Source organism: Lathyrus oleraceus, chromosome 5 (assembly GCF_024323335.1).
Source record: "Lathyrus oleraceus cultivar Zhongwan6 chromosome 5, CAAS_Psat_ZW6_1.0, whole genome shotgun sequence".
NCBI lineage: Eukaryota > Viridiplantae > Streptophyta > Magnoliopsida > Fabales > Fabaceae > Lathyrus > Lathyrus oleraceus.
In genome coordinates, this window is record NC_066583.1 from 637,481,805 (window position 1) to 637,508,892 (window position 27,088).

Consider the following 27,088-nt stretch of genomic DNA (forward strand, 5'->3'; position numbering starts at 1 on the left):
ATCAAAACATGTAACTCATGCAAAAAAAGTTATCCGATGGTGACACCGAGGTATTTAATATCTCATCCATATAGGCTTCAATAAATTTTTCATATGACCCTAACTTAAGTTTCATAGCATGAGTCGTTATAAGATCATAAATGTAATCATGACCACGAAAGACTTGTTAAGCCTAAAAAAATTGAAATAAACTACATCGCAACTCTGTCGATCCTATCTTGACAAGTTACTGGTAGAATCATATTCAAACCTTAGAATGTTAAGCATCATTAGATAACTAAAAGTTATCCATCTAACAAGACCGTTGAATTAATTAAATGATCCTATGAGACAGTTGATGGATTTGTAACTGGAATAAAATTCAAGAGTGTTGAGTACAACGGGAGGTCACCCTTGTCATCAAATCAAATAGTCGTTGGTAACGCCTCCAAGAAACTTTTGATCACATGAACGATTAGACCCATAAACATAAGCTCCACAAGAATAGTTTTAATTGAAGAAAATTCTAGTACTAAAGAATCTTTATATTGGTCAGTTCGAGAGTTGTGCTTGGTCACAACTAACACGATGATGGAGACCTCCACATCCCACTCTTAAATATCATCTAACAGATGCACCGTGTGGTAAGAATAATTATCATAATGCTTAGGGTCTTAAATATCTAAAACATCACTATAAAATTAATACTACAAATGAGTACATACTTTTTAAAGTTAACCCTCATACTTACAATTTAAATTGATTTAATCGTCAGAGTGTTTGAATGTGCACCCTCACCCAGCATCTTCCGATCTTCAGAAATAACGAAAAACATGAATTATTCGATTGATCAATCACACCCACCATTACTCGGCGATAATGGTCCATGAAAGACAAAAAAATATCCAGCGATAAACATCATTGGAAATATTTCATTCAAGAGATCATTTATTCTTGCAAGCATGACGACGATTATTGTCTAATCAATTATTTACTTTAAAAACATCGTAAGTTTTCTATGAATTATTAATTTTTTTCTTTGGAGAAAAATATTTTATTAAATTTCACGAGAATACCTTTTCTCATATTCATACATAAAAATATATAATTGAAGTTATTAATGCATGAAAACATTTATGGTAGCAAACAAGAAAATTTCCATTTTTTAAACAATTATTTATTTTAAATGAAATATAGTAAATTTTATGTGAGGTATTTGCTATTTTGTTTTTAAAATGTATTGTATATAATGTACTAACGCCCACCGTGGGGCTCGAACCCACGACAACAAGGTTAAGAGCCTTGCACTCTACCAACTGAGCTAGACTGGCAATACGGGCTTGACTTGAAAGACTAATATTTGAAATTATAATTCTAGTAATTTATTATTATTACTAATTGTATTATTTCTAATTTGAATGCTCATCTTTTTATTTTTCAAATTTCGAAAGATTTAAATAACATGCGGTTATAATTTTAATTAGAAATGTGTTGAACATTTCCTTAAATAGAAATTAGTTAATAAAATTTTGTGTGTACAATTCATATGTTAAAATACACGTATTAATATGAAAATTCAAAATTCCGACTCTCAAAGTTTCAAAGTTTAAGTTTCATATAGTTTTTATGATATAACCTTTACGGAATTTTATCTTAAGAATTTTTTTTTCTAACTATATCATGAGAGATCACAATGATCTTTGTAAGTCATAGTAGATAAATACACTGGAGGGATACTTGAATAAAATTCCGTACCTTCATCAGATCGGGCTTTGAAAAGTACCTTATACCCAAGAAATTGTCTTTATGCAATACTGAAGAATCAAAACATGTAACTCATGCAAAAAAAGACTAATATTTGAAATTATAATTCTAGTAATTTTTTATTATTACTAATTGTATTATTTCTAATTTGAATGCTCATCTTTTTATTTTTCAAATTTCGAAAGATTTAAATAACATGCGGTTATAATTTTAATTAGAAATGTGTTGAACATTTCCTTAAATAGAAATTAGTTAATAAAATTTTGTATATACAATTCATATGTTAAAATACACGTATTAATATGAAAATTCAAAATTCCGACTCTCAAAATTTCAAAGTTTAAGTTTCATATAGTTTTTATGATATAACCTTTACGGAATTTTATCTTAAGAATTTTTTTTTCTAACTATATCATGAGAGATCACAATGATCTTTGTAAGTCATAGTAGATAAATACACTGGAAGGATACTCGAATAAAATTCCGTACCTTCATCAGATCGGGCTTTGAAAAGTACCTTATACCCAAGAAATTGTCTTTATGCAATACTGAAGAATCAAAACATGTAACTCATGCAAAAAAAGTTATCCGATGGTGACACCGAGGTATTTAATATCTCATCCATATAGGCTTCAATAAATTTTTCATATGACCCTAACTTAAGTTTCATAGCATGAGTCGTTATAAGATCATAAATGTAATCATGACCACGAAAGACTTGTTAAGCCTAAAAAAATTGAAATAAACTACATCGCAACTCTGTCGATCCTATCTTGACAAGTTACTGGTAGAATCATATTCAAACCTTAGAATGTTAAGCATCATTAGATAACTAAAAGTTATCCATCTAACAAGACCGTTGAATTAATTAAATGATCCTATGAGACAGTTGATGGATTTGTAACTGGAATAAAATTCAAGAGTGTTGAGTACAACGGGAGGTCACCCTTGTCATCAAATCAAATAGTCGTCTGTAACGACTCCAAGAAACTTTTGATCACATGAACGATTAGACCCATAAACATAAGCTCCACAAGAATAGTTTTAATTGAAGAAAATTCTAGTACTAAAGAATCTTTATATTGGTCAGTTCGAGAGTTGTGCTTGGTCACAACTAACACGATGATGGAGACCTCCACATCCCACTCTTAAATATCATCTAACAGATGCACCGTGTGGTAAGAATAATTATCATAATGCTTAGGGTCTTAAATATCTAAAACATCACTATAAAATTAATACTACAAATGAGTACATACTTTTTAAAGTTAACCCTCATACTTACAATTTAAATTGATTTAATCGTCAGAGTGTTTGAATGTGCACCCTCACCCATCATCTTCCGATCTTCAGAAATAACGAAAAACATGAATTCTTCGATTGATGAATCACACCCACCATTACTCGGCGATAATGGTCCATGAAAGACAAAAAAATATCCAGCAATAAACATCATTGGAAATATTTCATTCAAGAGATCATTTATTCTTGCAAGCATGACGACGATTATTGTCTAATCAATTATTTACTTTAAAAACATCGTAAGTTTTCTTTGAATTATTAATTTTTTTCTTTGGAGAAAAATATTGTATTAAATTTCACGAGAATACCTTTTCTCATATTCATACATAAAAATATATAATTGAAGTTATTAATGCATGAAAACATTTATGGTAGCAAACAAGAAAATTTCCATTTTTTAAACAATTATTTATTTTAAACGAAATATAGTAAATTTTATGTGAGTTATTTGCTATTTTTTTTTTAAAATGTATTGTATATAATGTACTAACGCCCACCGTGGGGCTCGAACCCACGACCACAAGGTTAAGAGCCTTGCGCTCTACCAACTGAGCTAAACGGGCAATACGGGCTCAGCTTGAAAGACTAATATTTGAAATTATAATTCTAGTAATTTATTATTATTACTAATTGTATTATTTCTAATTTGAATGCTCATCTTTTTATTTTTCAAATTTCGAAAGATTTAAATAACATGCGGTTATAATTTTAATTAGAAATGTGTTGAACATTTCCTTAAATAGAAATTAGTTAATAAAATTTTGTGTGTACAATTCATATGTTAAAATACACGTATTAATATGAAAATTCAAAATTCCGACTCTCAAAGTTTCAAAGTTTAAGTTTCATATAGTTTTTATGATATAACCTTTACGGAATTTTATCTTAAGAATTTTTTTTCTAACTATATCATGAGAGATCACAATGATCTTTGTAAGTCATAGTAGATAAATACACTGGAGGGATACTTGAATAAAATTCCGTACCTTCATCAGATCGGGCTTTGAAAAGTACCTTATACCCAAGAAATTGTCTTTATGCAATACTGAAGAATCAAAACATGTAACTCATGCAAAAAAAGACTAATATTTGAAATTATAATTCTAGTAATTTTTTATTATTACTAATTGTATTATTTCTAATTTGAATGCTTATCTTTTTATTTTTCAAATTTCGAAAGATTTAAATAACATGCGGTTATAATTTTAATTAGAAATGTGTTGAACATTTCCTTAAATAGAAATTAGTTAATAAAATTTTGTATATACAATTCATATGTTAAAATACACGTATTAATATGAAAATTCAAAATTCCGACTCTCAAAGTTTCAAAGTTTAAGTTTCATATAGTTTTTATGATATAACCTTTACGGAATTTTATCTTAAGAATTTTTTTTTCTAACTATATCATGAGAGATCACAATGATCTTTGTAAGTCATAGTAGATAAATACACTGGAGGGATACTCGAATAAAATTCCGTACCTTCATCAGATCGGGCTTTGAAAAGTACCTTATACCCAAGAAATTGTCTTTATGCAATACTGAAGAATCAAAACATGTAACTCATGCAAAAAAAGTTATCCGATGGTGACACCAAGGTATTTAATATCTCATCCATATAGGCTTCAATAAATTTTTCATATGACCCTAACTTAAGTTTCATAGCATGAGTCGTTATAAGATCATAAATGTAATCATGACCACGAAAGACTTGTTAAGCCTAAAAAAATTGAAATAAACTACATCGCAACTCTGTCGATCCTATCTTGACAAGTTACTGGTAGAATCATATTCAAACCTTAGAATGTTAAGCATCATTAGATAACTAAAAGTTATCCATCTAACAAGACCGTTGAATTAATTAAATGATCCTATGAGACAGTTGATGGATTTGTAACTGGAATAAAATTCAAGAGTGTTGAGTACAACGGGAGGTCACCCTTGTCATCAAATCAAATAGTCGTTGGTCACGCCTCCAAGAAACTTTTGATCACATGAACGATTAGACCCATAAACATAAGCTCCATAAGAATAGTTTTAATTGAAGAAAATTCTAGTACTAAAGAATCTTTATATTGGTCAGTTCGAGAGTTGTGCTTGGTCACAACTAACACGATAATGGAGACCTCCACATCCCACTCTTAAATATCATCTAACAGATGCACCGTGTGGTAAGAATAATTATCATAATTCTTAGGGTCTTAAATATCTAAAACATCACTATAAAATTAATACTACAAATGAGTACATACTTTTTAAAGTTAACCCTCATACTTACAATTTAAATTGATTTAATCGTCAGAGTGTTTGAATGTGCACCCTCACCCAGCATCTTCCGATCTTCAGAAATAACGAAAAACATGAATTATTCGATTGATCAATCACACCCACCATTACTCGGCGATAATGGTCCATGAAAGACAAAAAAATATTCAGCGATAAACATCATTGGAAATATTTCATTCAAGAGATCATTTATTCTTGCAAGCATGACGACGATTATTGTCTAATCAATTATTTACTTTAAAAACATCGTAAGTTTTCTATGAATTATTAATTTTTTTCTTTGGAGAAAAATATTGTATTGAATTTCACGAGAATACCTTTTCTCATATTCATACATAAAAATATATAATTGAAGTTATTAATGCATGAAAACATTTATGGTAGCAAACAAGAAAATTTCCATTTCTTAAACAATTATTTATTTTAAATGAAATATAGTAAATTTTATGTGAGGTATTTGCTATTTTGTTTTTAAAATGTATTGTATATAATGTACTAACGCCCACCGTGGGGCTCGAACCCACGACCACAAGGTTAAGAGCCTTGCGCTCTACCAACTGAGATAGACGGGCAATACGGGCTCGGCTTGAAAGACTAATATTTGAAATTATAATTCTAGTAATTTATTATTATTACTAATTGTATTATTTCTAATTTGAATGCTCATCTTTTTATTTTTCAAATTTCGAAAGATTTAAATAACATACGGTTATAATTTTAATTAGAAATGTGTTGAACATTTCCTTAAATAAAATTAGTTAATAAAATTTTGTGTGTACAATTCATATGTTAAAATACACGTATTAATATAAAAATTCAAAATTCCGACTCTCAAAGTTTCAAAGTTTAAGTTTCATATAGTTTTTATGATATAACCTTTACGGAATTTTATCTTAAGAATTTTTTTTTCTAACTATATCATGAGAGATCACAATGATCTTTGTAAGTCATAGTAGATAAATACACTGGAGGGATACTTGAATAAAATTCCGTACCTTCATCAGATCGGGCTTTGAAAAGTACCTTATACCCAAGAAATTGTCTTTATGCAATACTGAAGAATCAAAACATGTAACTCATGCAAAAAAAGACTAATATTTGAAATTATAATTCTAGTAATTTTTTATTATTACTAATTGTATTATTTCTAATTTGAATGCTCATCTTTTTATTTTTCAAATTTCGAAAGATTTAAATAACATGCGGTTATAATTTTAATTAGAAATGTGTTGAACATTTCCTTAAATAGAAATTAGTTAATAAAATTTTGTATATACAATTCATATGTTAAAATACACGTATTAATATGAAAATTCAAAATTCCGACTCTCAAAGTTTCAAAGGTTAAGTTTCATATAGTTTTTATGATATAACCTTTAAGGAATTTTATCTTAAGAATTTTTTTTCTAACTATATCATGAGAGATCACAATGATCTTTGTAAGTCATAGTAGATAAATACACTGGAGGGATACTTGAATAAAATTCCGTACCTTCATCAGATCGGGCTTTGAAAAGTACCTTATACCCAAGAAATTGTCTTTATGCAATACTGAAGAATCAAAACATGTAACTCATGCAAAAAAAGACTAATATTTGAAATTATAATTCTAGTAATTTTTTATTATTACTAATTGTATTATTTCTAATTTGAATGCTCATCTTTTTATTTTTCAAATTTCGAAAGATTTAAATAACATGCGGTTATAATTTTAATTAGAAATGTGTTGAACATTTCCTTAAATAGAAATTAGTTAATAAAATTTTGTATATACAATTCATATGTTAAAATACACGTATTAATATGAAAATTCAAAATTCCGACTCTCAAAGTTTCAAAGGTTAAGTTTCATATAGTTTTTATGATATAACCTTTACGGAATTTTATCTTAAGAATTTTTTTTTCTAACTATATCATGAGAGATCACAATGATCTTTGTAAGTCATAGTAGATAAATACACTGGAGGGATACTCGAATAAAATTCCGTACCTTCATCAGATCGGGCTTTGAAAAGTACCTTATACCCAAGAAATTGTCTTTATGCAATACTGAAGAATCAAAACATGTAACTCATGCAAAAAAAGTTATCCGATGGTGACACCGAGGTATTTAATATCTCATCCATATAGGCTTCAATAAATTTTTCATATGACCCTAACTTAAGTTTCATAGCATGAGTCGTTATAAGATCATAAATGTAATCATGACCACGAAAGACTTGTTAAGCCTAAAAAAATTGAAATAAACTACATCGCAACTCTGTCGATCCTATCTTGACAAGTTACTGGCAGAATCATATTCAAACCTTAGAATGTTAAGCATCATTAGATAACTAAAAGTTATCCATCTAACAAGACCGTTGAATTAATTAAATGATCCTATGAGACAGTTGATGGATTTGTAACTGGAATAAAATTCAAGAGTGTTGAGTACAACGGGAGGTCACCCTTGTCATCAAATCAAATAGTCGTTGGTAACGCCTCCAAGAAACTTTTGATCACATGAACGATTAGACCCATAAACATAAGCTCCACAAGAATAGTTTTAATTGAAGAAAATTCTAGTACTAAAGAATCTTTATATTGGTCAGTTCGAGAGTTGGCTTGGTCACAACTAACACGATGATGGAGACCTCCACATCCCACTCTTAAATATCATCTAACAGATGCACCGTGTGGTAAGAATAATTATCATAATGCTTAGGGTCTTAAATATCTAAAACATCACTATAAAATTAATACTACAAATGAGTACATACTTTTTAAAGTTAACCCTCATACTTACAATTTAAATTGATTTAATCGTCAGAGTGTTTGAATGTGCACCCTCACCCAGCATCTTCCGATCTTCAGAAATAACGAAAAACATGAATTATTCGATTGATCAATCACACCCACCATTACTCGGCGATAATGGTCCATGAAAGACAAAAAAATATCCAGCGATAAACATCATTGGAAATATTTCATTCAAGAGATCATTTATTCTTGCAAGCATGACGACGATTATTGTCTAATCAATTATTTACTTTAAAAACATCGTAAGTTTTCTATGAATTATTAATTTTTTTCTTTGGAGAAAAATATTGTATTAAATTTCACGAGAATACCTTTTCTCATATTCATACATAAAAATATATAATTGAAGTTATTAATGCATGAAAACATTTATGGTAGCAAACAAGAAAATTTCCATTTTTAAACAATTATTTATTTTAAATGAAATATAGTAAATTTTATGTGAGGTATTTGCTATTTTGTTTTTAAAATGTATTGTATATAATGTACTAACGCCCACCGTGGGGCTCGAACCCACGACAACAAGGTTAAGAGCCTTGCACTCTACCAACTGAGCTAGACTGGCAATACGGGCTTGACTTGAAAGACTAATATTTGAAATTATAATTCTAGTAATTTATTATTATTACTAATTGTATTATTTCTAATTTGAATGCTCATCTTTTTATTTTTCAAATTTCGAAAGATTTAAATAACATGCGGTTATAATTTTAATTAGAAATGTGTTGAACATTTCCTTAAATAGAAATTAGTTAATAAAATTTTGTGTGTACAATTCATATGTTAAAATACACGTATTAATATGAAAATTCAAAATTCCGACTCTCAAAGTTTCAAAGTTTAAGTTTCATATAGTTTTTATGATATAACCTTTACGGAATATTATCTTAAGAATTTTTTTTTCTAACTATATCATGAGAGATCACAATGATCTTTGTAAGTCATAGTAGATAAATACACTGGAAGGATACTCGAATAAAATTCCGTACCTTCATCAGATCGGGCTTTGAAAAGTACCTTATACCCAAGAAATTGTCTTTATGCAATACTGAAGAATCAAAACATGTAACTCATGCAAAAAAAGTTATCCGATGGTGACACCGAGGTATTTAATATCTCATCCATATAGGCTTCAATAAATTTTTCATATGACCCTAACTTAAGTTTCATAGCATGAGTCGTTATAAGATCATAAATGTAATCATGACCACGAAAGACTTGTTAATCCTAAAAAAATTGAAATAAACTACATCGCAACTCTGTCGATCCTATCTTGACAAGTTACTGGTAGAATCATATTCAAACCTTAGAATGTTAAGCATCATTAGATAACTAAAAGTTATCCATCTAACAAGACCGTTGAATTAATTAAATGATCCTATGAGACAGTTGATGGATTTGTAACTGGAATAAAATTCAAGAGTGTTGAGTACAACGGGAGGTCACCCTTGTCATCAAATCAAATAGTCGTCTGTAACGACTCCAAGAAACTTTTGATCACATGAACGATTAGACCCATAAACATAAGCTCCACAAGAATAGTTTTAATTGAAGAAAATTCTAGTACTAAAGAATCTTTATATTGGTCAGTTCGAGAGTTGTGCTTGGTCACAACTAACACGATGATGGAGACCTCCACATCCCACTCTTAAATATCATCTAACAGATGCACCGTGTGGTAAGAATAATTATCATAATGCTTAGGGTCTTAAATATCTAAAACATCACTATAAAATTAATACTACAAATGAGTACATACTTTTTAAAGTTAACCCTCATACTTACAATTTAAATTGATTTAATCGTCAGAGTGTTTGAATGTGCACCCTCACCCAACATCTTCCGATCTTCAGAAATAACGAAAAACATGAATAATTCGATTGATCAATCACACCCACCATTACTCGGCGATAATGGTCCATGAAAGACAAAAAAATATCCAGCGATAAACATCATTGGAAATATTTCATTTAAGAGATCATTTATTCTTGCAAGCATGACGACGATTATTGTGTAATCAATTATTTACTTTAAAAACATCGTAAGTTTTCTTTGAATTATTAATTTTTTTCTTTGGAGAAAAATATTGTATTAAATTTCACGAGAATACCTTTTCTCATATTCATACATAAAAATATATAATTGAAGTTATTAATGCATGAAAACATTTATGGTAGCAAACAAGAAAATTTCCATTTTTTAAACAATTATTTATTTTTAATGAAATATAGTAAATTTTATGTGAGTTATTTGCTATTTTGTTTTTAAAATGTATTTATTTGCTATTTTGTTTTTAAAATGTATTGTATATAATATACTAACGCCCACCGTGGGGCTCTACCAACTGAGCTAGACGGGCAATACGGGCTCGGCTTGAAAGACTAATATTTGAAATTATAATTCTAGTAATTTATTATTATTACTAATTGTATTATTTCTAATTTGAATGCTCATCTTTTTATTTTTCAAATTTCGAAAGATTTAAATAACATGCGGTTATAATTTTAATTAGAAATGTGTTGAACATTTCCTTAAATAGAAATTAGTTAATAAAATTTTGTGTGTACAATTCATATGTTGAAATACACGTATTAATATGAAAATTCAAAATTCCGACTCTCAAAGTTTCAAAGTTTAAGTTTCATATAGTTTTTATGATATAACCTTTACGGAATTTTATCTTAAGAATTTTTTTTCTAACTATATCATGAGAGATCACAATGATCTTTGTAAGTCATAGTAGATAAATACACTGGAGGGATACTCGAATAAAATTCCGTACCTTCATCAGATCGGGCTTTGAAAAGTACCTTATACCCAAGAAATTGTCTTTATGCAATACTGAAGAATCAAAACATGTAACTCATGCAAAAAAAGTTATCCGATGGTGACACCAAGGTATTTAATATCTCATCCATATAGACTTCAATAAATTTTTCATATGACCCTAACTTAAGTTTCATAGCATGAGTCGTTATAAGATCATAAATGTAATCATGACCACGAAAGACTTGTCAAGCCTAAAAAAATTGAAATAAACTACATCGCAACTCTGTCGATCCTATCTTGACAAGTTACTGGTAGAATCATATTCAAACCTTAGAATGTTAAGCATCATTAGATAACTAAAAGTTATCCATCTAACAAGACCGTTGAATTAATTAAATGATCCTATGAGACAGTTGATGGATTTGTAACTGGAATAAAATTCAAGAGTGTTGAGTACAACGGGAGGTCACCCTTGTCATCAAATCAAATAGTCGTTGGTAACGCCTCCAAGAAACTTTTGATCACATGAACGATTAGACCCATAAACATAAGCGCCACAAGAATAGTTTTAATTGAAGAAAATTCTAGTACTAAAGAATCTTTATATTGGTCAGTTCGAGAGTTGTGCTTGGTCACAACTAACACGATGATGGAGACCTCCACATCCCACTCTTAAATATCATCTAACATATGCACCGTGTGGTAAGAATAATTATCATAATGCTTAGGGTCTTAAATATCTAAAACATCACTATAAAATTAATACTACAAATGAGTACATACTTTTTAAAGTTAACCCTCATACTTACAATTTAAATTGATTTAATCGTCAGAGTGTTTGAATGTGCACCCTCACCCAGCATCTTCCGATCTTCAGAAATAACGAAAAACATGAATTCTTCGATTGATGAATCACACCCACCATTACTCGGCGATAATGGTCCATGAAAGACAAAAAAATATCCAGCGATAAACATCATTGGAAATATTTCATTCAAGAGATCATTTATTCTTGCAAGCATGACGACGATTATTGTCTAATCAATTATTTACTTTAAAAACATCGTAAGTTTTCTTTGAATTATTAATTTTTTTCTTTGGAGAAAAATATTGTATTAAATTTCACGAGAATACCTTTTCTCATATTCATACATAAAAATATATAATTGAAGTTATTAATGCATGAAAACATTTATGGTAGCAAACAAGAAAATTTCCATTTTTTAAACAATTATTTATTTTAAATGAAATATAGTAAATTTTATGTGAGTTATTTGCTATTATGTTTTTAAAATGTATTGTATATAATGTACTAACGCCCACCGTGGGGCTCGAACCCACGACCACAAGGTTAAGAGCCTTGCGCTCTACCAACTGAGCTAGACGGGCAATACGGGCTTGGCTTGAAAGACTAATATTTGAAATTATAATTCTAGTAATTTATTATTATTACTAATTGTATTATTTGTAATTTGAATGCTCATCTTTTTATTTTTCAAATTTCGAAAGATTTAAATAACATGCGGTTATAAGTTTAATTAGAAATGTGTTGAACATTTCCTTAAATAGAAATTAGTTAATAAAATTTTGTGTGTACAATTCATATGTTAAAATACACGTATTAATATGAAAATTCAAAATTCCGACTCTCAAAGTTTCAAAGTTTAAGTTTCATATAGTTTTTATGATATAACCTTTACGGAATTTTATCTTAAGAATTTTTTTTCTAACTATATCATGAGAGATCACAATGATCTTTGTAAGTCATAGTAGATAAATACACTGGAGGGATACTTGAATAAAATTCCGTACCTTCATCAGATCGGGCTTTGAAAAGTACCTTATACCCAAGAAATTGTCTTTATGCAATACTGAAGAATCAAAACATGTAACTCATGCAAAAAAAGTTATCCGATGGTGACACCAAGGTATTTAATATCTCATCCATATAGGCTTCAATAAATTTTTCATATGACCCTAACTTAAGTTTCATAGCATGAGTCGTTATAAGATCATAAATGTAATCATGACCACGAAAGACTTGTCAAGCCTAAAAAAATTGAAATAAACTACATCGCAACTCTGTCGATCCTATCTTGACAAGTTACTGGTAGAATCATATTCAAACCTTAGAATGTTAAGCATCATTAGATAACTAAAAGTTATCCATCTAACAAGACCGTTGAATTAATTAAATGATCCTATGAGACAGTTGATGGATTTGTAACTGGAATAAAATTCAAGAGTGTTGAGTACAACGGGAGGTCACCCTTGTCATCAAATCAAATAGACGTTGGTAACGCCTCCAAGAAACTTTTGATCACATGAACGATTAGACCCATAAACATAAGCTCCACAAGAATAGTTTTAATTGAAGAAAATTCTAGTACTAAAGAATCTTTATATTGGTCAGTTCGAGAGTTGTGCTTGGTCACAACTAACACGATGATGGAGACCTCCACATCCCACTCTTAAATATCATCTAACAGATGCACCGTGTGGTAAGAATAATTATCATAATGCTTAGGGTCTTAAATATCTAAAACATCACTATAAAATTAATACTACAAATGAGTACATACTTTTTAAAGTTAACCCTCATACTTACAATTTAAATTGATTTAATCGTCAGAGTGTTTGAATGTGCACCCTCACCCAACATCTTCCGATCTTCAGAAATAATGAAAAACATGAATTATTCGATTGATCAATCACACCCACCATTACTCGGCGATAATGGTCCATGAAAGACAAAAAAATATCTTTTCTCATATTCATACCTTTTCACGAGAATACCTTTTCTCATATTCATACATAAAAATATATAATTGAAGTTATTAATGCATGAAAACATTTATGGTAGCAAACAAGAAAATTTCCATTTTTTAAACAATTATTTATTTTAAATGAAATATAGTAAATTTTATGTGAGGTATTTGCTATTTTGTTTTTAAAATGTATTGTATATAATGTACTAACGCCCACCGTGGGGCTCGAACCCACGACCACAAGGTTAAGAGCCTTGCGCTCTACCAACTGAGCTAGACGGGCAATACGGGCTCGGCTTGAAAGACTAATATTTGAAATTATAATTCTAGTAATTTATTATTATTACTAATTGTATTATTTCTAATTTGAATGCTCATATTTTTATTTTTCAAATTTCGAAAGATTTAAATAACATGCGGTTATAATTTTAATTAGAAATGTGTTGAACATTCCCTTAAATAGAAATTAGTTAATAAAATTTTGTGTGTACAATTCATATGTTAAAATACACGTATTAATATGAAAATTCAAAATTCCGACTTTCAAAGTTTCAAAGTTTAAGTTTCATATAGTTTTTATGATATAACCTTTACGGAATTTTATCTTAAGAATTTTTTTTTCTAACTATATCATGAGAGATCACAATGATCTTTGTAAGTCATAGTAGATAAATACACTGGAGGGATACTTGAATAAAATTCCGTACCTTCATCAGATCGGGCTTTGAAAAGTACCTTATACCCAAGAAATTGTCTTTATGCAATACTGAAGAATCAAAACATGTAACTCATGCAAAAAAAGACTAATATTTGAAATTATAATTCTAGTAATTTTTTATTATTACTAATTGTATTATTTCTAATTTGAATGCTCATCTTTTTATTTTTCAAATTTCGAAAGATTTAAATAACATGCGGTTATAATTTTAATTAGAAATGTGTTGAACATTTCCTTAAATAGAAATTAGTTAATAAAATTTTGTATATACAATTCATATGTTAAAATACACGTATTAATATGAAAATTCAAAATTCCGACTCTCAAAGTTTCAAAGTTTAAGTTTCATATAGTTTTTATGATATAACCTTTACGGAATTTTATCTTAAGAATTTTTTTTTCTAACTATATCATGAGAGATCACAATGATCTTTGTAAGTCATAGTAGATAAATACACTGGAGGGATACTCGAATAAAATTCCGTACCTTCATCAGATCGGGCTTTGAAAAGTACCTTATACCCAAGAAATTGTCTTTATGCAATACTGAAGAATCAAAACATGTAACTCATGCAAAAAAAGTTATCCGATGGTGACACCAAGGTATTTAATATCTCATCCATATAGGCTTCAATAAATTTTTCATATGACCCTAACTTAAGTTTCATAGCATGAGTCGTTATAAGATCATAAATGTAATCATGACCACGAAAGACTTGTTAAGCCTAAAAAAATTGAAATAAACTACATCGCAACTCTGTTGATCCTATCTTGACAAGTTACTGGTAGAATCATATTCAAACCTTAGAATGTTAAGCATCATTAGATAACTAAAAGTTATCCATCTAACAAGACCGTTGAATTAATTAAATGATCCTATGAGACAGTTGATGGATTTGTAACTGGAATAAAATTCAAGAGTGTTGAGTACAACGGGAGGTCACCCTTGTCATCAAATCAAATAGTCGTTGGTAACGCCTCCAAGAAACTTTTGATCACATGAACGATTAGACCCATAAACATAAGCTCCATAAGAATAGTTTTAATTGAAGAAAATTCTAGTACTAAAGAATCTTTATATTGGTCAATTTGAGAGTTGTGCTTGGTCACAACTAACACGATGATGGAGACCTCCACATCCCACTCTTAAATATCATCTAACAGATGCACCGTGTGGTAAGAATAATTATCATAATGCTTAGGGTCTTAAATATCTAAAACATCACTATAAAATTAATACTACAAATGAGTACATACTTTTTAAAGTTAACCCTCATACTTACAATTTAAATTGATTTAATCGTCAGAGTGTTTGAATGTGCACCCTCACCCAGCATCTTCCGATCTTCAGAAATAACGAAAAACATGAATTCTTCGATTGATCAATCACACCCACCATTACTCGGCGATAATGGTCCATGAAAGACAAAAAAATATCCAGCGATAAACATCATTGGAAATATTTCATTCAAGAGATCATTTATTCTTGCAAGCATGACGATGATTATTGTCTAATCAATTATTTACTTTAAAAACATCGTAAGTTTTCTTTGAATTATTAATTTTTTTCTTTGGAGAAAAATATTGTATTGAATTTCACGAGAATACCTTTTCTCATTTTCATACATAAAAATATATAATTGAAGTTATTAATGCATGAAAACATTTATGGTAGCAAACAAGAAAATTTCCATTTTTTAAACAATTATTTATTTTAAATGAAATATAGTAAATTTTATGTGAGTTATTTGCTATTTTGTTTTTAAAATGTATTGTATATAATGTACTAACGCCCACCGTGGGGCTCGAACCCACGACCACAAGGTTAAGAGCCTTGCGCTCTACCAACTGAGCTAGACGGGCAATACGGGCTTGGCTTGAAAGACTAATATTTGAAATTATAATTCTAGTAATTTATTATTATTACTAATTGTATTATTTGTAATTTGAATGCTCATCTTTTTATTTTTCAAATTTCGAAAGATTTAAATAACATGCGGTTATAATTTTAATTAGAAATGTGTTGAACATTTCCTTAAATAGAAATTAGTTAATAAAATTTTGTGTGTACAATTCATATGTTAAAATACACGTATTAATATGAAAATTCAAAATTTCGACTCTCAAAGTTTCAAAGTTTAAGTTTCATATAGTTTTTATGATATAACCTTTACGGAATTTTATCTTAAGAATTTTTTTTCTAACTATATCATGAGAGATCACAATGATCTTTGTAAGTCATAGTAGATAAATACACTGGAGGGATACTCGAATAAAATTCCGTACCTTCATCAGATCGGGCTTTGAAAAGTACCTTATACCCAAGAAATTGTCTTTATGCAATACTGAAGAATCAAAACATGTAACTCATGCAAAAAAAGTTATCCGATGGTGACACCAAGGTATTTAATATCTCATCCATATAGGCTTCAATAAATTTTTCATATGACCTTAACTTAAGTTTCATAGCATGAGTCGTTATAAGATCATAAATGTAATCATGACCACGAAAGACTTGTCAAGCCTAAAAAAATTGAAATAAACTACATCGCAACTCTGTCGATCCTATCTTGACAAGTTACTGGTAGAATCATATTCAAACCTTAGAATGTTAAGCATCATTAGATAACTAAAAGTTATCCATCTAACAAGACCGTTGAATTAATTAAATGATCCTATGAGACAGTTGATGGATTTGTAACTGGAATAAAATTCAAGAGTGTTGAGTACAACGGGAGGTCACCCTTGTCATCAAATCAAATAGTCGTCTGTAACGTCTCCAAGAAACTTTTGATCACATGAACGATTAGACCCATAAACATAAGCTCCACAAGAATAGTTTTAATTGAAGAAAATTCTAGTACTAAAGAATCTTTATATTGGTCAGTTCGAGAGTTGTGCTTGGTCACAACTAACACGATGATGGAGACCTCCACATCCCACTCTTAAATATCATCTAACAGATGCACCGTGTGGTAAGAATAATTATCATAATGCTTAGGGTCTTAAATATCTAAAACATCACTATAAAATTAATACTACAAATGAGTACATACTTTTTAAAGTTAACCCTCATACTTACAATTTAAATTGATTTAATCGTCAGAGTGTTTGAATGTGCACCCTCACCCAGCATCTTCCGATCTTCAGAAATAACGAAAAACATGAATTATTCGATTGATCAATCACACCCACCATTACTCGGCGATAATGGTCCATGAAAGATAAAAAAATATCCAGCGATAAACATCATTGGAAATATTTCATTCAAGAGATCATTTATTCTTGCAAGCATGACGACGATTATTGTCTAATCAATTATTTACTTTAAAAACATCGTAAGTTTTCTATGAATTATTAATTTTTTTCTTTGGAGAAAAATATTGTATTAAATTTCACGAGAATACCTTTTCTCATATTCATACATAAAAATATATAATTGAAGTTATTAATGCATGAAAACATTTATGGTAGCAAACAAGAAAATTTCCATTTTTTAAACAATTATTTATTTTAAATGAAATATAGTAAATTTTATGTGAGGTATTTGCTATTTTGTTTTTAAAATGTATTGTATATAATGTACTAACGCCCACCGTGGGGCTCGAACCCACGACCACAAGGTTAAGAGCCTTACGCTCTACCAACTGAGCTAGACGGGCAATACGGGCTCGGCTTGAAAGACTAATATTTGAAATTATAATTCTAGTAATTTATTATTATTACTAATTGTATTATTTCTAATTTGAATGCTCATATTTTTATTTTTCAAATTTCGAAAGATTTAAATAACATGCGGTTATAATTTTAATTAGAAATGTGTTGAACATTCCCTTAAATAGAAATTAGTTAATAAAATTTTGTGTGTACAATTCATATGTTAAAATACACGTATTAATATGAAAATTCAAAATTCCGACTCTCAAAGTTTCAAAGTTTAAGTTTCATATAGTTTTTATGATATAACCTTTACGGAATTTTATCTTAAGAATTTTTTTTTCTAACTATATCATGAGAGATCACAATGATCTTTGTAAGTCATAGTAGATAAATACACTGGAGGGATACTCGAATAAAATTCCGTACCTTCATCAGATCGGGCTTTGAAAAGTACCTTATACCCAAGAAATTGTCTTTATGCAATACTGAAGAATCAAAACATGTAACTCATGCAAAAAAAGTTATCCGATGGTGACACCAAGGTATTTAATATCTCATCCATATAGGCTTCAATAAATTTTTCATATGACCCTAACTTAAGTTTCATAGCATGAGTCGTTATAAGATCATAAATGTAATCATGACCACGAAAGACTTGTTAAGCCTAAAAAAATTGAAATAAACTACATCGCAACTCTGTTGATCCTATCTTGACAAGTTACTGGTAGAATCATATTCAAACCTTAGAATGTTAAGCATCATTAGATAACTAAAAGTTATCCATCTAACAAGACCGTTGAATTAATTAAATGATCCTATGAGACAGTTGATGGATTTGTAACTGGAATAAAATTCAAGAGTGTTGAGTACAACGGGAGGTCACCCTTGTCATCAAATCAAATAGTCGTTGGTAACGCCTCCAAGAAACTTTTGATCACATGAACGATTAGACCCATAAACATAAGCTCCATAAGAATAGTTTTAATTGAAGAAAATTCTAGTACTAAAGAATCTTTATATTGGTCAATTTGAGAGTTGTGCTTGGTCACAACTAACACGATGATGGAGACCTCCACATCCCACTCTTAAATATCATCTAACATATGCACCGTGTGGTAAGAATAATTATCATAATGCTTAGGGTCTTAAATATCTAAAACATCACTATAAAATTAATACTACAAATGAGTACATACTTTTTAAAGTTAACCCTCATACTTACAATTTAAATTGATTTAATCGTCAGAGTGTTTGAATGTGCACCCTCACCCAGCATCTTCCGATCTTCAGAAATAACGAAAAACATGAATTCTTCGATTGATCAATCACACCCACCATTACTCGGCGATAATGGTCCATGAAAGACAAAAAAATATCCAGCGATAAACATCATTGGAAATATTTCATTCAAGAGATCATTTATTCTTGCAAGCATGACGATGATTATTGTCTAATCAATTATTTACTTTAAAAACATCGTAAGTTTTCTTTGAATTATTAATTTTTTTCTTTGGAGAAAAATATTGTATTGAATTTCACGAGAATACCTTTTCTCATATTCATACATAAAATATATAATTGAAGTTATTAATGCATGAAAACATTTATGGTAGCAAACAAGAAAATTTCCATTTTTTAAACAATTATTTATTTTAAATGAAATATAGTAAATTTTATGTGACTTATTTGCTATTTTGTTTTTAAAATGTATTGTATATAATGTACTAACGCCCACCGTGGGGCTCGAACCCACGACCACAAGGTTAAGAGCCTTGCGCTCTACCAACTGAGCTAGACGGGCAATACGGGCTCGGCTTGAAAGACTAATATTTGAAATTATAATTCTAGTAATTTATTATTATTACTAATTGTATTATTTGTAATTTGAATGCTCATCTTTTTATTTTTCAAATTTCGAAAGATTTAAATAACATGCGGTTATAATTTTAATTAGAAATGTGTTGAACATTTCCTTAAATAGAAATTAGTTAATAAAATTTTGTGTGTACAATTCATATGTTAAAATACACGTATTAATATGAAAATTCAAAATTTCGACTCTCAAAGTTTCAAAGTTTAAGTTTCATATAGTTTTTATGATATAACCTTTACGGAATTTTATCTTAAGAATTTTTTTTCTAACTATATCATGAGAGATCACAATGATCTTTGTAAGTCATAGTAGATAAATACACTGGAGGGATACTCGAATAAAATTCCGTACCTTCATCAGATCGGGCTTTGAAAAGTACCTTATACCCAAGAAATTGTCTTTATGCAATACTGAAGAATCAAAACATGTAACTCATGCAAAAAAAGTTATTCGATGGTGACACCAAGGTATTTAATATCTCATCCATATAGGCTTCAATAAATTTTTCATATGACCCTAACTTAAGTTTCATAGCATGAGTCGTTATAAGATCATAAATGTAATCATGACCACGAAAGACTTGTCAAGCCTAAAAAAATTGAAATAAACTACATCGCAACTCTGTCGATCCTATCTTGACAAGTTACTGGTAGAATCATATTCAAACCTTAGAATGTTAAGCATCATTAGATAACTAAAAGTTATCCATCTAACAAGACCGTTGAATTAATTAAATGATCCTATGAGACAGTTGATGGATTTGTAACTGGAATAAAATTCAAGAGTGTTGAGTACAACGGGAGGTCACCCTTGTCATCAAATCAAATAGTCGTTGGTAACGCCTCCAAGAAACTTTTGATCACATGAACGATTAGACCCATAAACATAAGCTCCACAAGAATAGTTTTAATTGAAGAAAATTCTAGTACTAAAGAATCTTTATATTGGTCAGTTCGAGAGTTGTGCTTGGTCACAACTAACACGATGATGGAGACCTCCACATCCCACTCTTAAATATCATCTAACAGATGCACCGTGTGGTAAGAATAATTATCATAATGCTTAGGGTCTTAAATATCTAAAACATCACTATAAAATTAATACTACAAATGAGTACATACTTTTTAAAGTTAACCCTCATACTTACAATTTAAATTGATTTAATCGTCAGAGTGTTTGAATGTGCACCCTCACCCAGCATCTTCCGATCTTCAGAAATAACGAAAAACATGAATTATTCGATTGATCAATCACACCCACCATTACTCGGCGATAATGGTCCATGAAAGACAAAAAAATATCCAGCGATAAACATCATTGGAAATATTTCATTCAAGAGATCATTTATTCTTGCAAGCATGACGACGATTATTGTCTAATCAATTATTTACTTTAAAAACATCGTAAGTTTTCTATGAATTATTAATTTTTTTCTTTGGAGAAAAATATTGTATTAAATTTCACGAGAATACCTTTTCTCATATTCATACATAAAAATATATAATTGAAGTTATTAATGCATGAAAACATTTATGGTAGCAAACAAGAAAATTTCCATTTTTTAAACAATTATTTATTTTAAATGAAATATAGTAAATTTTATGTGAGGTATTTGCTATTTTGTTTTTAAAATGTATTGTATATAATGTACTAACGCCCACCGTGGGGCTCGAACCCACGACCACAAGGTTAAGAGCCTTGCGCTCTACCAACTGAGCTAGACGGGCAATATGGGCTCGGCTTGAAAGACTAATATTTGAAATTATAATTCTAGTAATTTATTATTATTACTAATTGTATTATTTCTAATTTGAATGCTCATCTTTTTATTTTTCAAATTTCGAAAGATTTAAATAACATGCGGTTATAATTTTAATTAGAAATGTGTTGAACATTTCCTTAAATAGAAATTAGTTAATAAAATTTTGTGTGTACAATTCATATGTTAAAATACACGTATTAATATGAAAATTCAAAATTCCGACTCTCAAAGTTTCAAAGTTTAAGTTTCATATAGTTTTTATGATATAACCTTTACGGAATTTTATCTTAAGAATTTTTTTTTCTAACTATATCATGAGAGATCACAATGATCTTTGTAAGTTATAGTAGATAAATACACTGGAGGGATACTTGAATAAAATTCCGTACCTTCATCAGATCGGGCTTTGAAAAGTACCTTATACCCAAGAAATTGTCTTTATGCAATACTGAAGAATCAAAACATGTAACTCATGCAAAAAAAGACTAATATTTGAAATTATAATTCTAGTAATTTTTTATTATTACTAATTGTATTATTTCTAATTTGAATGCTCATCTTTTTATTTTTCAAATTTCGAAAGATTTAAATAACATGCGGTTATAATTTTAATTAGAAATGTGTTGAACATTTCCTTAAATAGAAATTAGTTAATAAAATTTTGTATATACAATTCATATGTTAAAATACACGTATTAATATGAAAATTCAAAATTCTGACTCTCAAAGTTTCAAAGTTTAAGTTTCATATAGTTTTTATGATATAACCTTTACGGAATTTTATCTTAAGAATTTTTTTTCTAACTATATCATGAGAGATCACAATGATCTTTGTAAGTTATAGTAGATAAATACACTGGAGGGATACTTGAATAAAATTCCGTACCTTCATCAGATCGGGCTTTGAAAAGTACCTTATACCCAAGAAATTGTCTTTATGCAATACTGAAGAATCAAAACATGTAACTCATGCAAAAAAAGACTAATATTTGAAATTATAATTCTAGTAATTTTTATTATTACTAATTGTATTATTTCTAATTTGAATGCTCATCTTTTTATTTTTCAAATTTCGAAAGATTTAAATAACATGCGGTTATAATTTTAATTAGAAATGTGTTGAACATTTCCTTAAATAGAAATTAGTTAATAAAATTTTGTTTATACAATTCATATGTTAAAATACACGTATTAATATGAAAATTCAAAATTCCGACTCTCAAAGTTTCAAAGTTTAAGTTTCATATAGTTTTTATGATATAACCTTTACGGAATTTTATCTTAAGAATTTTTTTTCTAACTATATCATGAGAGATCACAATGATCTTTGTAAGTCATAGTAGATAAATACACTGGAGGGATACTCGAATAAAATTCCGTACCTTCATCAGATCGGGCTTTGAAAAGTACCTTATACCCAAGAAATTGTCTTTATGCAATACTGAAGAATCAAAACATGTAACTCATGCAAAAAAAGTTATCCGATGGTGACACCAAGGTATTTAATATCTCATCCATATAGGCTTCAATAAATTTTTCATATGACCCTAACTTAAGTTTCATAGCATGAGTCGTTATAAGATCATAAATGTAATCATGACCACGAAAGACTTGTTAAGCCTAAAAAAATTGAAATAAACTACATCGCAACTCTGTCGATCCTATCTTGACAAGTTACTGGTAGAATCATATTCAAACCTTAGAATGTTAAGCATCATTAGATAACTAAAAGTTATCCATCTAACAAGACCGTTGAATTAATTAAATGATCCTATGAGACAGTTGATGGATTTGTAACTGGAATAAAATTCAAGAGTGTTGAGTACAACGGGAGGTCACCCTTGTCATCAAATCAAATAGTCGTTGGTAACGCCTCCAAGAAACTTTTGATCACATGAACGATTAGACCCATAAACATAAGCTCCACAAGAATAGTTTTAATTGAAGAAAATTCTAATACTAAAGAATCTTTATATTGGTCAGTTCGAGAGTTGTGCTTGGTCACAACTAACACGATGATGGAGACCTCCACATCCCACTCTTAAATATCATCTAACAGATGCACCGTGTGGTAAGAATAATTATCATAATGCTTAGGGTCTTAAATATCTAAAACATCACTATAAAATTAATACTACAAATGAGTACATACTTTTTAAAGTTAACCCTCATACTTACAATTTAAATTGATTTAATCGTCAGAGTGTTTGAATGTGCACCCTCACCCAGCATCTTTCGATCTTCAGAAATAACGAAAAACATGAATTATTCGATTGATCAATCACACCCACCATTACTCGGCGATAATGGTCCATGAAATACAAAAAAATATCCAGCGATAAACATCATTGGAAATATTTCATTCAAGAGATCATTTATTCTTGCAAGCATGACGACGATTATTGTCTAATCAATTATTTACTTTAAAAACATCGTAAGTTTTCTATGAATTATTAATTTTTTTCTTTGGAGAAAAATATTGTATTAAATTTCACGAGAATACCTTTTCTCATATTCATACATAAAAATATATAATTGAAGTTATTAATGCATGAAAACATTTATGGTAGCAAACAAGAAAATTTCCATTTTTTAAACAATTATTTATTTTAAATGAAATATAGTAAATTTTATGTGAGGTATTTGCTATTTTGTTTTTAAAATGTATTGTATATAATGTACTAACGCCCACCGTGGGGCTCGAACCCACGACCACAAGGTTAAGAGCCTTGCGCTCTACCAACTGAGCTAGACGGGCAATACGGGCTCGGCCTTAAAGACTAATATTTGAAATTATAATTCTAGTAATTTATTATTATTACTAATTGTATTATTTCTAATTTGAATGCTCATCTTTTTATTTTTCAAATTTCGAAAGATTTAAATAACATGCGGTTATAATTTTAATTAGAAATGTGTTGAACATTTCCTTAAATAGAAATTAGTTAATAAAATTTTGTGTGTACAATTCATATGTTAAAATACACGTATTAATATGAAAATTCAAAATTCCGACTCTCAAAGTTTCAAAGTTTAAGTTTCATATAGTTTTTATGATATAACCTTTACGGAATTTTATCTTAAGAATTTTTTTTTCTAACTATATCATGAGAGATCACAATGATCTTTGTAAGTCATAGTAGATAAATACACTGGAGGGATACTTGAATAAAATTCCGTACCTTCATCAGATCGGGCTTTGAAAAGTACCTTATACCCAAGAAATTGTCTTTATGCAATACTGAAGAATCAAAACATGTAACTCATGCAAAAAAAGACTAATATTTGAAATTATAATTCTAGTAATTTTTTATTATTACTAATTGTATTATTTCTAATTTGAATGCTCATCTTTTTATTTTTCAAATTTCGAAAGATTTAAATAACATGCGGTTATAATTTTAATTAGAAATGTGTTGAACATTTCCTTAAATAGAAATTAGTTAATAAAATTTTGTATATACAATTCATATGTTAAAATACACGTATTAATATGAAAATTCAAAATTCCGACTCTCAAAGTTTCAAAGTTTAAGTTTCATATAGTTTTTATGATATAACCTTTACGGAATTTTATCTTAAGAATTTTTTTTTCTAACTATATCATGAGAGATCACAATGATCTTTGTAAGTCATAGTAGATAAATACACTGGAGGGATACTCGAATAAAATTCCGTACCTTCATCAGATTGGGGTTTGAAAAGTACCTTATACCCAAGAAACTGTCTTTATGCAATACTGAAGAATCAAAACATGTAACTCATGCAAAAAAAGTTATCCGATGGTGACACCGAGGTATTTAATATCTCATCCATATAGGCTTCAATAAATTTTTCATATGACCCTAACTTAAGTTTCATAGCATGAGTCGTTATAAGATCATAAATGTAATCATGACCACGAAAGACTTGTTAAGCCTAAAAAAATTGAAATAAACTACATCGCAACTTTGTCGATCCTATCTTGACAAGTTACTGGTAGAATCATATTCAAACCTTAGAATGTTAAGCATCATTAGATAACTAAAAGTTATCCATCTAACAAGACCGTTGAATTAATTAAATGATCCTATGAGACAGTTGATGGATTTGTAACTGGAATAAAATTCAAGAGTGTTGAGTACAACGGGAGGTCACCCTTGTCATCAAATCAAATAGTCGTTGTAACGTCTCCAAGAAACTTTTGATCACATGAACGATTAGACCCATAAACATAAGCTCCACAAGAATAGTTTTAATTGAAGAAAATTCTAGTACTAAAGAATCTTTATATTGGTCAGTTCGAGAGTTGTGCTTGGTCACAACTAACACGATGATGGAGACCTCCACATCCCACTCTTAAATATCATCTAACAGATGCACCGTGTGGTAAGAATAATTATCATAATGCTTAGGGTCTTAAATATCTAAAACATCACTATAAAATTAATACTACAAATGAGTACATACTTTTTAAAGTTAACCCTCATACTTACAATTTAAATTGATTTAATCGTCAGAGTGTTTGAATGTGCACCCTCACCCAGCATCTTCCGATCTTCAGAAATAACGAAAAACATGAATTCTTCGATTGATCAATCACACCCACCATTACTCGGCGATAATGGTCCATGAAAGACAAAAAAATATCCAGCGATAAACATCATTGGAAATATTTCATTCAAGAGATCATTTATTCTTGCAAGCATGACGACGATTATTGTCTAATCAATTATTTACTTTAAAAACATCGTAAGTTTTCTATGAATTATTAATTTTTTTCTTTGGAGAAAAATATTGTATTAAATTTCACGAGGATACCTTTTCTCATATTCATACATAAAAATATATAATTGAAGTTATTAATGCATGAAAACATTTATGGTAGCAAACAAGAAAATTTCCATTTTTTAAACAATTATTTATTTTAAATGAAATATAGTAAATTTTATGTGAGGTATTTGCTATTTTGTTTTTAAAATGTATTGTATATAATGTACTAACGCCCACCGTGGGGCTCAAACCCACGACCACAAGGTTAAGAGCCTTGCGCTCTACCAACTGAGCTAGACGGGCAATACGGGCTCGGCTTGAAAGACTAATATTTGAAATTATAATTCTAGTAATTTATTATTATTACTAATTGTATTATTTCTAATTTGAATGCTCATCTTTTTATTTTTCATATTTCGAAAGATTTAAATAACATGCGGTTATAATTTTAATTAGAAATGTGTTGAACATTTCCTTAAATAGAAATTAGTTAATAAAATTTTGTGTGTACAATTCATATGTTAAAATACACGTATTAATATGAAAATTCAAAATTCCGACTCTCAAAGTTTCAAAGTTTAAGTTTCATATAGTTTTTATGATATAACCTTTACGGAATTTTATCTTAAGAATTTTTTTTCTAACTATATCATG

General features: G+C 29.1%; 9 non-coding genes across 9 annotated transcripts; all 9 read right to left on the bottom strand.

The window, feature by feature from the left end:
* Positions 1-3,535: 3,535 nt before the first annotated feature.
* TRNAK-CUU (transfer RNA lysine (anticodon CUU)) lies at positions 3,536-3,608 on the bottom strand. Its single transcript has one exon. It is a non-coding gene; the product is annotated as a tRNA-Lys (tRNA).
* Positions 3,609-12,217: 8,609 nt separating this feature from the next.
* Positions 12,218-12,290, bottom strand: TRNAK-CUU (transfer RNA lysine (anticodon CUU)). The gene has a single exon. It is a non-coding gene; the product is annotated as a tRNA-Lys (tRNA).
* Positions 12,291-13,879: 1,589 nt separating this feature from the next.
* On the bottom strand, positions 13,880-13,952 carry TRNAK-CUU (transfer RNA lysine (anticodon CUU)). Its single transcript has one exon. It is a non-coding gene; the product is annotated as a tRNA-Lys (tRNA).
* A 2,225-nt stretch (positions 13,953-16,177) lies between these two features.
* TRNAK-CUU (transfer RNA lysine (anticodon CUU)) lies at positions 16,178-16,250 on the bottom strand. Its single transcript has one exon. It is a non-coding gene; the product is annotated as a tRNA-Lys (tRNA).
* A 1,726-nt stretch (positions 16,251-17,976) lies between these two features.
* Positions 17,977-18,049, bottom strand: TRNAK-CUU (transfer RNA lysine (anticodon CUU)). The gene has a single exon. It is a non-coding gene; the product is annotated as a tRNA-Lys (tRNA).
* A 1,726-nt stretch (positions 18,050-19,775) lies between these two features.
* TRNAK-CUU (transfer RNA lysine (anticodon CUU)) lies at positions 19,776-19,848 on the bottom strand. The gene has a single exon. It is a non-coding gene; the product is annotated as a tRNA-Lys (tRNA).
* A 1,726-nt stretch (positions 19,849-21,574) lies between these two features.
* Positions 21,575-21,647, bottom strand: TRNAK-CUU (transfer RNA lysine (anticodon CUU)). Its single transcript has one exon. It is a non-coding gene; the product is annotated as a tRNA-Lys (tRNA).
* A 2,720-nt stretch (positions 21,648-24,367) lies between these two features.
* TRNAK-CUU (transfer RNA lysine (anticodon CUU)) lies at positions 24,368-24,440 on the bottom strand. The gene has a single exon. It is a non-coding gene; the product is annotated as a tRNA-Lys (tRNA).
* A 2,224-nt stretch (positions 24,441-26,664) lies between these two features.
* TRNAK-CUU (transfer RNA lysine (anticodon CUU)) lies at positions 26,665-26,737 on the bottom strand. Its single transcript has one exon. It is a non-coding gene; the product is annotated as a tRNA-Lys (tRNA).
* Between the last annotated feature and the right edge of the window lie 351 nt (positions 26,738-27,088).